The sequence below is a fragment of the Palaemon carinicauda genome, chromosome 8, assembly GCF_036898095.1.
Source record: "Palaemon carinicauda isolate YSFRI2023 chromosome 8, ASM3689809v2, whole genome shotgun sequence".
NCBI classification, from domain to species: domain Eukaryota; kingdom Metazoa; phylum Arthropoda; class Malacostraca; order Decapoda; family Palaemonidae; genus Palaemon; species Palaemon carinicauda.
In genome coordinates, this window is record NC_090732.1 from 103102672 (window position 1) to 103112257 (window position 9586).

Below are 9586 nucleotides of genomic sequence, written 5' to 3' on the forward strand. Positions count from 1 at the left end.
AAACCTTTGTCCTAGTAAGGTGTGCATCATGTCAAGTGAGGTTTATTTTTTCGTATTTTGCGATGGAGGAAGTTATAGAAACTTGTAACGGCTACAGTATTCTGTACCTAAAAGCAGTTGCTAAATTCCATGGTGATTTTTATGATTCTTCAGCCAATGTTTATAATTTCCTGAAATCACACAACGTAATTCCTCAACTCTTACAGTGCCCAAAGTGCTGTTCTCTTTTATGTTATAGGAAAGTCATTCACGTGTTTTATTATAATTCTGAATCCATCATACCTAAAACTAAGAAGAAACGTCGTTGTGGTTATACCGTTACTTCCTATAAAGGTACATTTTTGGGGAAAAGTCGTCTACCCCCATGGAAGATAATATTATTTGCAAACCACTTTTTGCATAAACATTCGGACCATGAGACCCTCATGGATGGTATCGACATATCCTCGAAAACTAGTGTCGATTGGAGAAGTTTCTGTTCCAAGGTTACCGAATACTTCTTCGATAATCAAGAGGTGGTTGGTGGTGATGGAGTAACAGTTGAAATAGACGAATCTCATCTTTGTAAAGCTAAATACAACCGTGGTAGACCGTTAAGTGCCATATGGGTCTTTGGGGGTATTGAATGTGTATCCAAGAAATTTTTCATTATATCTTTAGTTCCCCCCCTTTCTACTAAACGAGATTCTGCTACTCTAATTCCCCTCATTCAGAAATATATCAAACCTGGTACTGTTATTATCAGTGATAAGTGGTCTGCATACAACTCTCTTTTGGAAATTGGTTACGAATATGAGTCTATTAATCATTCTGAACATTTCGTTGACCCCTTAGATCCAACCATCCATACTCAAAATATAGAACGGCTCTGGAGAGAAGTGAAGGAGTGGGTTCAGAGATCTGGAATGAAGACTGAATATTTCAAGCAATATTTTTCCAGGTTCTTTTTTACCCACTACTATCCAGAACATACGTTACTGCTCCACTTCTTCATCACTGCCAGTCGCCTCTACCCTCCTATACAACAACAGCCAATGGACCCCCTAGACCCACAAGACCCTGATGCCCCTCATCCGTCCACTTCCCAGTCATAGGAGTTAATCCGTCAGTCTCACCCTCCCGTGACCCACAAGTTCTGTCGCCGTCTTCATAAAAGTTAGTCATTCCTCAATAGTCATTATATGTGTTTTGTGACCGGGGTACTTCTAGGTCAGGTTAGGTGGATTTGTTAGGTTCTGTGCCCTTTTTGTACTTTTTATATATTGTGTAAAAGTTATATGGAAACATTATTTAAAATACGTATGGAAATATCTAGCATTGCTACCGTTAGTTATGTCATTGTGTCGTTGGTAACTCTGTGTACCATATGTCAACGTTGGTATCACTGTGTATCATTGGCAACGTTGCTAATGTTATCGTTCGCAGTACATTCGTAAGTGAAGTGACACCGTTGAACAAGTGCATATATTTAAATATTTTAACTCAACATATATGTCAACAGTGATAATATTTAACCATTTTAACAGAAAATATGCTTTCCTCTAGGAAATAACGTGATTTAACGGGTTCCACCTTCATTTCATCCGTAATAACATCAACCAACTCGTCATCTTAAAGTTAGACGGACTGGTTGATCTGTTTGATTGCGGTTGAAATGAAGGTCAAATCATGTTATTTACTATAGGAAAACATATATTTTCTGTTCGAAATCACACCCTGTAATACAATACAAATTTACCGTGATTTTGAACAGAAATTATGTTTTCCTATCGTAAATATGACAAATTCGAAGATAATTTGTATTTTTCCTAACCATACAAACCTTAGCTATTTACATTGGGTTAACCTTTTAGCGTAGCTGAAATGGCGAGCCATTAGAATTTAACGAAGGTGTATTACCCCCACGCTAATTAGGGGGGTTGGGGGGTAGGGGAGTGGTAGCTAGCTACCCCTCCCCCCCCCACACACACACACACACCGGTGAATGCTTCATTTTCACTTAGAAGTAGGACTCTTCTTGGGGGACTGGGCTGGCGGGCAAATATATGTAAATAGCTAAGGTTTGTATGGTTAGGAAAAATACAAATTATTTTTGAATTTGTCATTTGTTCCGTAACGGAAATACAAACCTCGCTATTTACATTGGGTGACTTACCCCTTAGGAAGGGTGGAAAGTCTCCAGCCATACTGGCTTTGACTTTACCCGGGGACTCAGAATCCGAGTGAGTCGCACTCGAGAAAAGGAGTCCCTGCACCTCACAAGTTCCTTGATCCGCAAGGAACCGTGTTGCCTACATAAGCTTGTGTGTGAAGGAAGAAGTGTGACCCGTCATGGCCAGCCTGGCGAGTCTGAGCGTATTTCCAGAACACGGCCTTACCCCGTAAACGCAGAGCATGGCACATGCAAGAGCAGGAAGAATCTTCAGGGAGGTCTGAGCAACATTCTTCTTTCCAGAACCTGGGTTAGCCCTTCCCCGTCAGTCCCTGGAAGGGTTTTGCCAGGGAGCTTTCCGTTCGAGATTTCTCCATCGGCCAAGGGGTGACTGGTTTACCCCTTCCTCTTCCTCATCTCGTGAAAGGGGTTTACCAGGTCCTTTCCCTCCTCGGTTGCGACCCGAGGTTTTGTTCAAGGAAGCTACAGGAAGGTCATAGGTACTTTCCTCCTCTCGGGCTCAGGCACCTTGGCGGTTCGTCGTTAAGTATCGAACTTGCGGGCAAGCTCGATGTTGGACCATCTGGATGCAATGACCGAGGGCTTCCTTTCGGGTGTCTCATCCGTGGATGTCGACAACCTCAGACACCCTTCCATCCTTGGGAAGAGTTTGTTTGTGCCCAAGGACAGAGACATAGACAGCGGTTGTGCGGAGGAAGTCGACTTCCGTTTTCACTCCTCCAAGGCGCTTTCTTCCAGACCCTGCAGGGCTCCAGCGCCTCTTTCTTTCAGCCACGTCGGCCTAAGTTATCGGACCAGCTACGACATCTGAGACAAGGTGTCCAATAGCAGTCCTCTCCTGTCAGGAACAGGTGGCACGGGAGCCGGGGGGGCATAGTCCTAGAGGGTGCGGCAGAGTTCACGAACTGTAGGATTGGCAACCCCCCCTTGCAGGTTTCACGCTGGGAGGATGCCTAAGGTTACTCATCCGGATGACAGCTTCCCAATGCCCATTCCTGCACGATCTCCGTGATCAGCCAAGGATATCGCGCCTGCCGTCTCTGTCAGCGAATTCAGTGTCTCTGAACCTCTATGCCATAGGGTCGGCAAGAGTTTGTCCGTTTGGACAGAATGATCCATGCCTTAGGAGAAGGTCCTCCATAGGATCGTCGATGGCTTCACCCCCCCCGGCTTCTTCAGTCGATCTTTTCTCTTAAGAAAGTATCTGAGACGGGAATTCCGTAGTCGACCTCTCAGCTCTGATCAAGTTTGTCGAACAAACTTCGTCCATCATGGAACAGCAGAATCGATCAGACTGGTAACGAGGCGACAGGACTCCTTAGGCCCTGGATCGGAAGGACTGGTACTTTCAGTTTCCATTCCATCCATTTTCCAGGAAGCTCGTGGAATTCAGCCTAGACTACAGGTATTCCTGCTTAAGATGCAGTGTGGAGATCCCGCCGTGGCATCGCAGGTTTTCCCCAGAGAACTCTTCCTGCTTTTCTCATGGCCGCTCGGGAGCAGGCTTCCGCCTCCTTCGCCTTCTGGAGGTCTGGTCAACTCTGGTAGGCTCGGGTTCGACCTTCTTCAACGCCGGGACAAACTTCCGGATCCTTACCATGAGTGGAGGTTCATGGTAGTTTCCTAGGTGCCTTCTCGTCTTCGGCCTCAACATCTGGAGTATCTAGCCATGATATTGAGTCAGCGGCTTTACCACGTTGGAAACCCCGCTTCTCGTCCGTCCAGCGAGGTTAAGCAACGTCGGGTCTGGTTGGTACTTGGATGGGTGACCGCCTGGGGACGCCGGATTCTGTTGCCGCCTCCTCCGAGCCTTCCCTTCAGTTGACTGTGGCAAGGCTGAGGTGAATCGCAGTACAGTGGAACCTCTACACACGAACGTATCTACATCTGAATTTTCCAACATCCGAAGTAAAATTCGAGCAAATTTTTTACTACACCCGAATTTTATTTCGACACACGAAGTAAACATTACGCCATTGAGCGTCGAGTGCTCAGTTCTCTATTATTGTGTGTATCGTGTGGTTGTCCTCTGTTTGGTCTGTTAATAACAGTGCTTATTTTCTTCCTTTTCTCACATTTCCTTTTTGATTTTACCTATAATCATGGTGCCTAAGAAGCTAAGTTTCAGTACAGGAAGAAGGCAATTCTTTCATTAGAATTGAAGCAAGAAATTATAGAAAAACATGAGAGCAGTGTGCATGTGAGTGATACTGTATGGCTAAACAATATTTCCGGAATAGGCCTATGATCTCGAGGATCATCAAGCTGAAGGCAGCCATTAAAGCAAATAACCATCGAAGGGGATCACCATTATTACAAGACATCTTAGCAATACCCTGGAAGAGATAGAACGCCTTTTTTTGATAGGGATAAAGGACAAAGAGATTGTTGGCAACGATCATTTGTGAGAAGGGCCAGCGTGATAAACAGAAAGAAAGAAAAAAGTGAAGCAAAGAAAACCATGATAGCATTAACAAGCTCTTTTAAATAAGACTTCTCTCTTTTTCTGTTTCTCTCTAAACATAGCATTAACATGTTCTTTAAATAAAATATCTCTCTCTCTCTCTCTCTCTCTCTCTCTCTCTCTCTCTCTCGTCCTTCGTCGCTGTTATAGTGTTAGATACGTCTATTATTTTTTTTTCCGAGAGAGAGAGAGAGATTAAACAAAAATGTGTTAAGTGTTCATATGATATTTAACAGCGTCAACGAGTTGAAAAACAATTAAATGTAACTAAGAAAGTAATAACAGCTAATCTGAATTCCTTTATTAACTAAAACAAATATTGATACAAACACACTCGTGTGTGCGTATGCACAAACACACACAGGTGCAAAAATTGCTACGCAGTAAGAGAGACGGTCGGGGAGGAGGTAGAGATGGTGACTGCGATAACATACCGTAACTCGTCACTGAAAGTGATGAAAATAAAAAATCAAAAGAAAAAAAATGTAACAAATATGGAATATAAAAATAAGAAAAAAATAAATAAGTTATACAAAAATAAATAAGCTAAGTTAGATTAAAATTTCCGTAGTGTAAGTTACAGTATGTTATCGCAGTCACCACCTACCTCCTCGCCGATCGTGTCTCCTCGTGCGTTTGTGTGTGTGTTTGCGCATACGCACACTAGTGTGTTTGTATCAATATTTGTTTTAGTTAATATAGGAATTCAGATTCGCTGATATTGTTTTTTTAGTTACATTTAACTGTCTTTCAACTCGTTAACGCTGTTAAAAATCATATGTACACAACACATTTTTGTTTAATCTCTCTCTCTCTCAGAAAAAAATTAATAGACGTCTCTAACACTAACAATGAAGAAGAACAAGAGAGAGAGAGAGAGAGAGAGAGAGAGAGAGAGAGAGAGAGAGTATTTATTTAAAGAACATGTTAACACCGTGTCTACCTTCTCGCCGATCGTCCGTCTCCTCCTGGCGTAGCAAATCCTACACCTGCGTTGGCCTGTCTCTAAGGTAAAGTGGCAATATAACACATTTTTTATTTATTATTTCTTTATAATTATCTTTTTTACATGCTTCTTTCATATTATGTAGTTATGTTATTGTTATGTGTAATTATGTGTAGCCATTTATTAAGGATTTATTAAGGGTTTTTAGGCTGAGGAACGAATTAAATGAATTACCATGTAGTCTTATGGGAAAATTCGTTTCTACATCCGAAGATTGTTGTGGAACGAATTAAATTCGTATGTAGAGGTACCACTGTACCTGTTTTCAGTCGGGCAGAGCTTTCAGCCCTACCTTGGAACGTTTCTTAGGTCTCTTTCCTCAGTGGCCCGTCTAAAGTTCCGATTGGTCGCCTCAGGATAAGTTCCCTGTGGGGCGGCCCAAGTTCCGGTGGTTTGAAAGCAACGATTAACCGGACTTTCTGGCCCCTATGGGACCAGCGGGACGATTAGACCTGCAATGGGGGTTGACCTATGGAACCTCTTGATGGTAGTGGATATTCTTGTCCTTTCCCCGCATTTTTGATGCTGTTCTCGGACTCGTCAAAGAAAGGGGGGGGGGCCATGTTCCGGTCCAGGCCTATGGTCAGGACCTGAAGGATACCTCTCCATCATTCAGGCAGGCTTAGGGGCCGTAGTCTGGCCCCTCTACAGATCCTACAGCTCCTGCCTAGTCGCTCCGTGCGCGACGACTTCATGGTACTGGCGTGTTCTAACCAGCAAGGGATGCATTTTCATACCTTCGCATCTTGCAGTAGAGATACTGAGATGATTCGAGATCCTCTCAATACCGCCATCGGCTCGCTCATTCCGGCAGAGGAATGTTCTCTCCGACTATCCGAGCAGAGCCTCGTAGAGAGAGTGTACCTGGGGGTCTTTGGCCTTGAGTAACCAGCAAGTCCTGGTCTGGGGGACCTGATCGCGACAGCTTGGATCCTCAAGCCTCCGCTGTTCTTCCCCCGGTCTCAGACCCCGAGACTCTGGCAAGATGCATTCCGTTGATGGTCGGACAACATCGACGCCTGCGTCTTCCCTCCTTTGTTGTCTGTTGAGAATGGGTCTCAACAAGACCAGGTTGTCTGTCAACTTTTCAATGGCCCGGAGAGCTCCACTGGGACTATACGCAGAACGGTTTCCGGACCCGCTGCTTCCCCTGACGGAACTCCCGGGAGAGCTTCTCCCACGGCACAGGGTACTCAAACAACCACACTGCAACATCTTTCATGAGCCCGGGGCGTTGCTTCGGCTTCATGCCTGGAGACACTACGCCTCCTCCTCAAGAAGAGACAACCCGCTACAGTTGCGGGACGGAGGTCGCGTCATCTGCGATAGTCATCCGCAGGGGTCTTCCAGGCGAAGTGGAGAGTCTTCGGTGGTTGGTGTCGTGGGAGATATACCTCTTCCCTTGAGGCCTCTTCTCCAGCAATAACGAACTTATTGCCTTTCGGCGGGAGGAAACTCCTTTCCGCTCTCGGCAATGAAGCCTGTCGCTCAGCCTTTCCCTGGCCTTCGGGCTTAAGGAATAACTTTTTCTTTCCCGGTGGACCTTTCCTCTCTCATGCGAAGCTGCGAACGTCCCAGCCCTAGTCGGAGTGAGACCTCCAACATGGAGCCATGCTCCATGTTGGACTTTTTAGTCCCTTTTTAGTCCCTTAAGAGATCTTCTCAAGACCCTTTACATCAGGCCTCTGATCGTATTCCGTCTTGGGGCTCCTGCCCACTCTGGCCGCGGCCAGTGTGTAAGCAATCTTCTTGGTCTCGTACGACTCCGCCCTTTCTAAGGAATGGGGGAAGGCAACATTCAGGTTCACTCCTGAGTTGTTGGCTAGACTCAGAATCTTGGGGTCCTGGCCCTTCGGTCCAATTCCTTCAAGGTTTTGAGTCACCATTCTGTATCTGATGTCCCAAAACCTTCTCCTTCTTGCCAGTAAAGGAATCGAGAGGTTAGCTTTGGGAACAGCTGCAGTTTGTCCTCACATGCAGCCGGTTTGGGAGCACAAGAAGGACACGGGGGAGAGTCACCAGTATACCTCTTCAGCTCGGACTCAAGGACATTCATCTCGACCTGACTCCAGACCCTCCCCCCGTCGCGTCGCCCTACAGCACGATGTCGGATACATCGCAACGTCCCTCGCCTTCGAGTAATACTACTCTGTGACGCAGATGCTACAAGCTGGGGTCTGGAAGCGTCTAATGACCTTCGCAGTCCACTTCCTGCAGGGCGTGACCCACAGGAGTTTCGATTCGTTTCTATCGCTCTGTGTTGGCTACACAACAGCTGGTCTAAACTCAGGCTCCTTTTTGGACAGGTAGCAGAAGGTTGAGGGCATTTTTATCAGGTTTTAGTCTGCATGAACGAAAGAAGTAGGCCTGGCCCTTACTTCTTTCTTCATCATCCCCTCTACTGGGAAGCAGCATCCTGGTCTCTGCATAGCTGACCTCGAACCTCTGCAGGTAAACCATGCTTCCTTGTGTTCCGAGTATTGAGTCAATACTGTCGCGTCCCCCATACCCTGACGAGGTGGTATTGGGAACGTCCTAACCCAGAGTTCCGTGTAGAACTCCAGGTCAACTGCCTAGGACGGGTCACACTTTCTTCCTTCACACACAAGCTTATGTAGGCCACACGGTTCCTTGCGGAGCAAGGAACTTGTGAGGTGCAGGGACTCCTTTTCTCGAGTGCGACTCACTCGGATTCTGAGTCCCCGGGTAAAGTCAAAGCCACGGCTGGGGACTTTCCACCCTTCCTAAGGGGTAAGTCACCCAATGTAAATAACGTGGTTTGTATTTCCGTTACGGAAGAAATGACAAATTCGAAGATTATTTGTATTTTTCCTAACCATACAAACCTTAGCTATTTACATATATTTGCCTGCCAGCCCTGTCCCCCAAGACAAGTCCTACCTCTAAGTGAAAGTGAAGCATTCACCGGTGTGTGAGGGGGGGGGAGGGGTAGCTAGCTACCACTCCCCTTCCCCCCCCCCCCCCCCCCCCCCCCCGCTAACTAGCGCGGGGGTAATACACCCTCGTTAAATTCTAATGGCTCGCCATTTCAGCTACGCTAAAAGGTAAACCCAATGTAAATAGCTAAGGTTTGTATGGTTAGGAAAAATACAAATTATCTTCGAATTTGTCATATTTACGATAGGAAAACATAATTTTCAATATTTAACTTAGCCGGTGAATATATAGCTGCAACTCTGTTGCTCGACAGACAACTCTACGGAAAAACTCGCCAGCGATCGCTACACAGGTTGCGGGTGTGCCCAACAGCGCCATCTGTCGACCAGATACCCAGCTCTCATGTAAACAAAGACTCAATTTTCTCTCTGTCGAGGTGTCGACAAGACGTACTTTACTCGCTGTTGCTAAACTGGAGTTTGTTCCGTAACCGAAATACAAACCACGCTATTTACAAAGGGTTATTACTTTTAGCGTAGCTGAAATGGCGAGCCATTAGAATTTAACGAGGGTGTATTACCCCCGCGCTAGTTAGCGGGGGGGTAGGGGAGTGGTAGCTAGCTACCCCTCCTCCCCCTCACACACAGGTGAATACTCACTTTCACTTTTGGCTCGGACTGTGACAGACGTCTCTGTCTTGGTCCTCGCTGGGCAGCCATTGTCTGTTTTGTCTTTACTTAATCGCTTACTTTTCTTTTACTCAATATATATGTAAACATGTTTTCATGTTTGTATATATATTTGAGTATAGAAATAAGTAAGTTTCCTTTTCAGATGTGTGTGTGTAGTGTACGATATCTACGTGGAGGCCTCGGCAGTTAGGCCACCACGGCCTAATTTTATGGGTTGCGATCGAGTTTGACTTCGGTCTTTCTCTCTCTCTCTCTCTTGAGGTCGTTCACCCTTTTACTATGTTTTACTACGCCCTTGTAGCTTCCTTCCCGTGTGGGTGGGGTTGCTACGCCGTACATTTTGTCTCAATTAG

General features: G+C 45.8%; 1 pseudogene; it reads left to right on the forward strand.

The window, feature by feature from the left end:
- Nucleotides 1-3852: 3852 nt before the first annotated feature.
- On the forward strand, nucleotides 3853-3971 carry LOC137646192 (5S ribosomal RNA; annotated as a pseudogene).
- Nucleotides 3972-9586: the final 5615 nt, after the last annotated feature.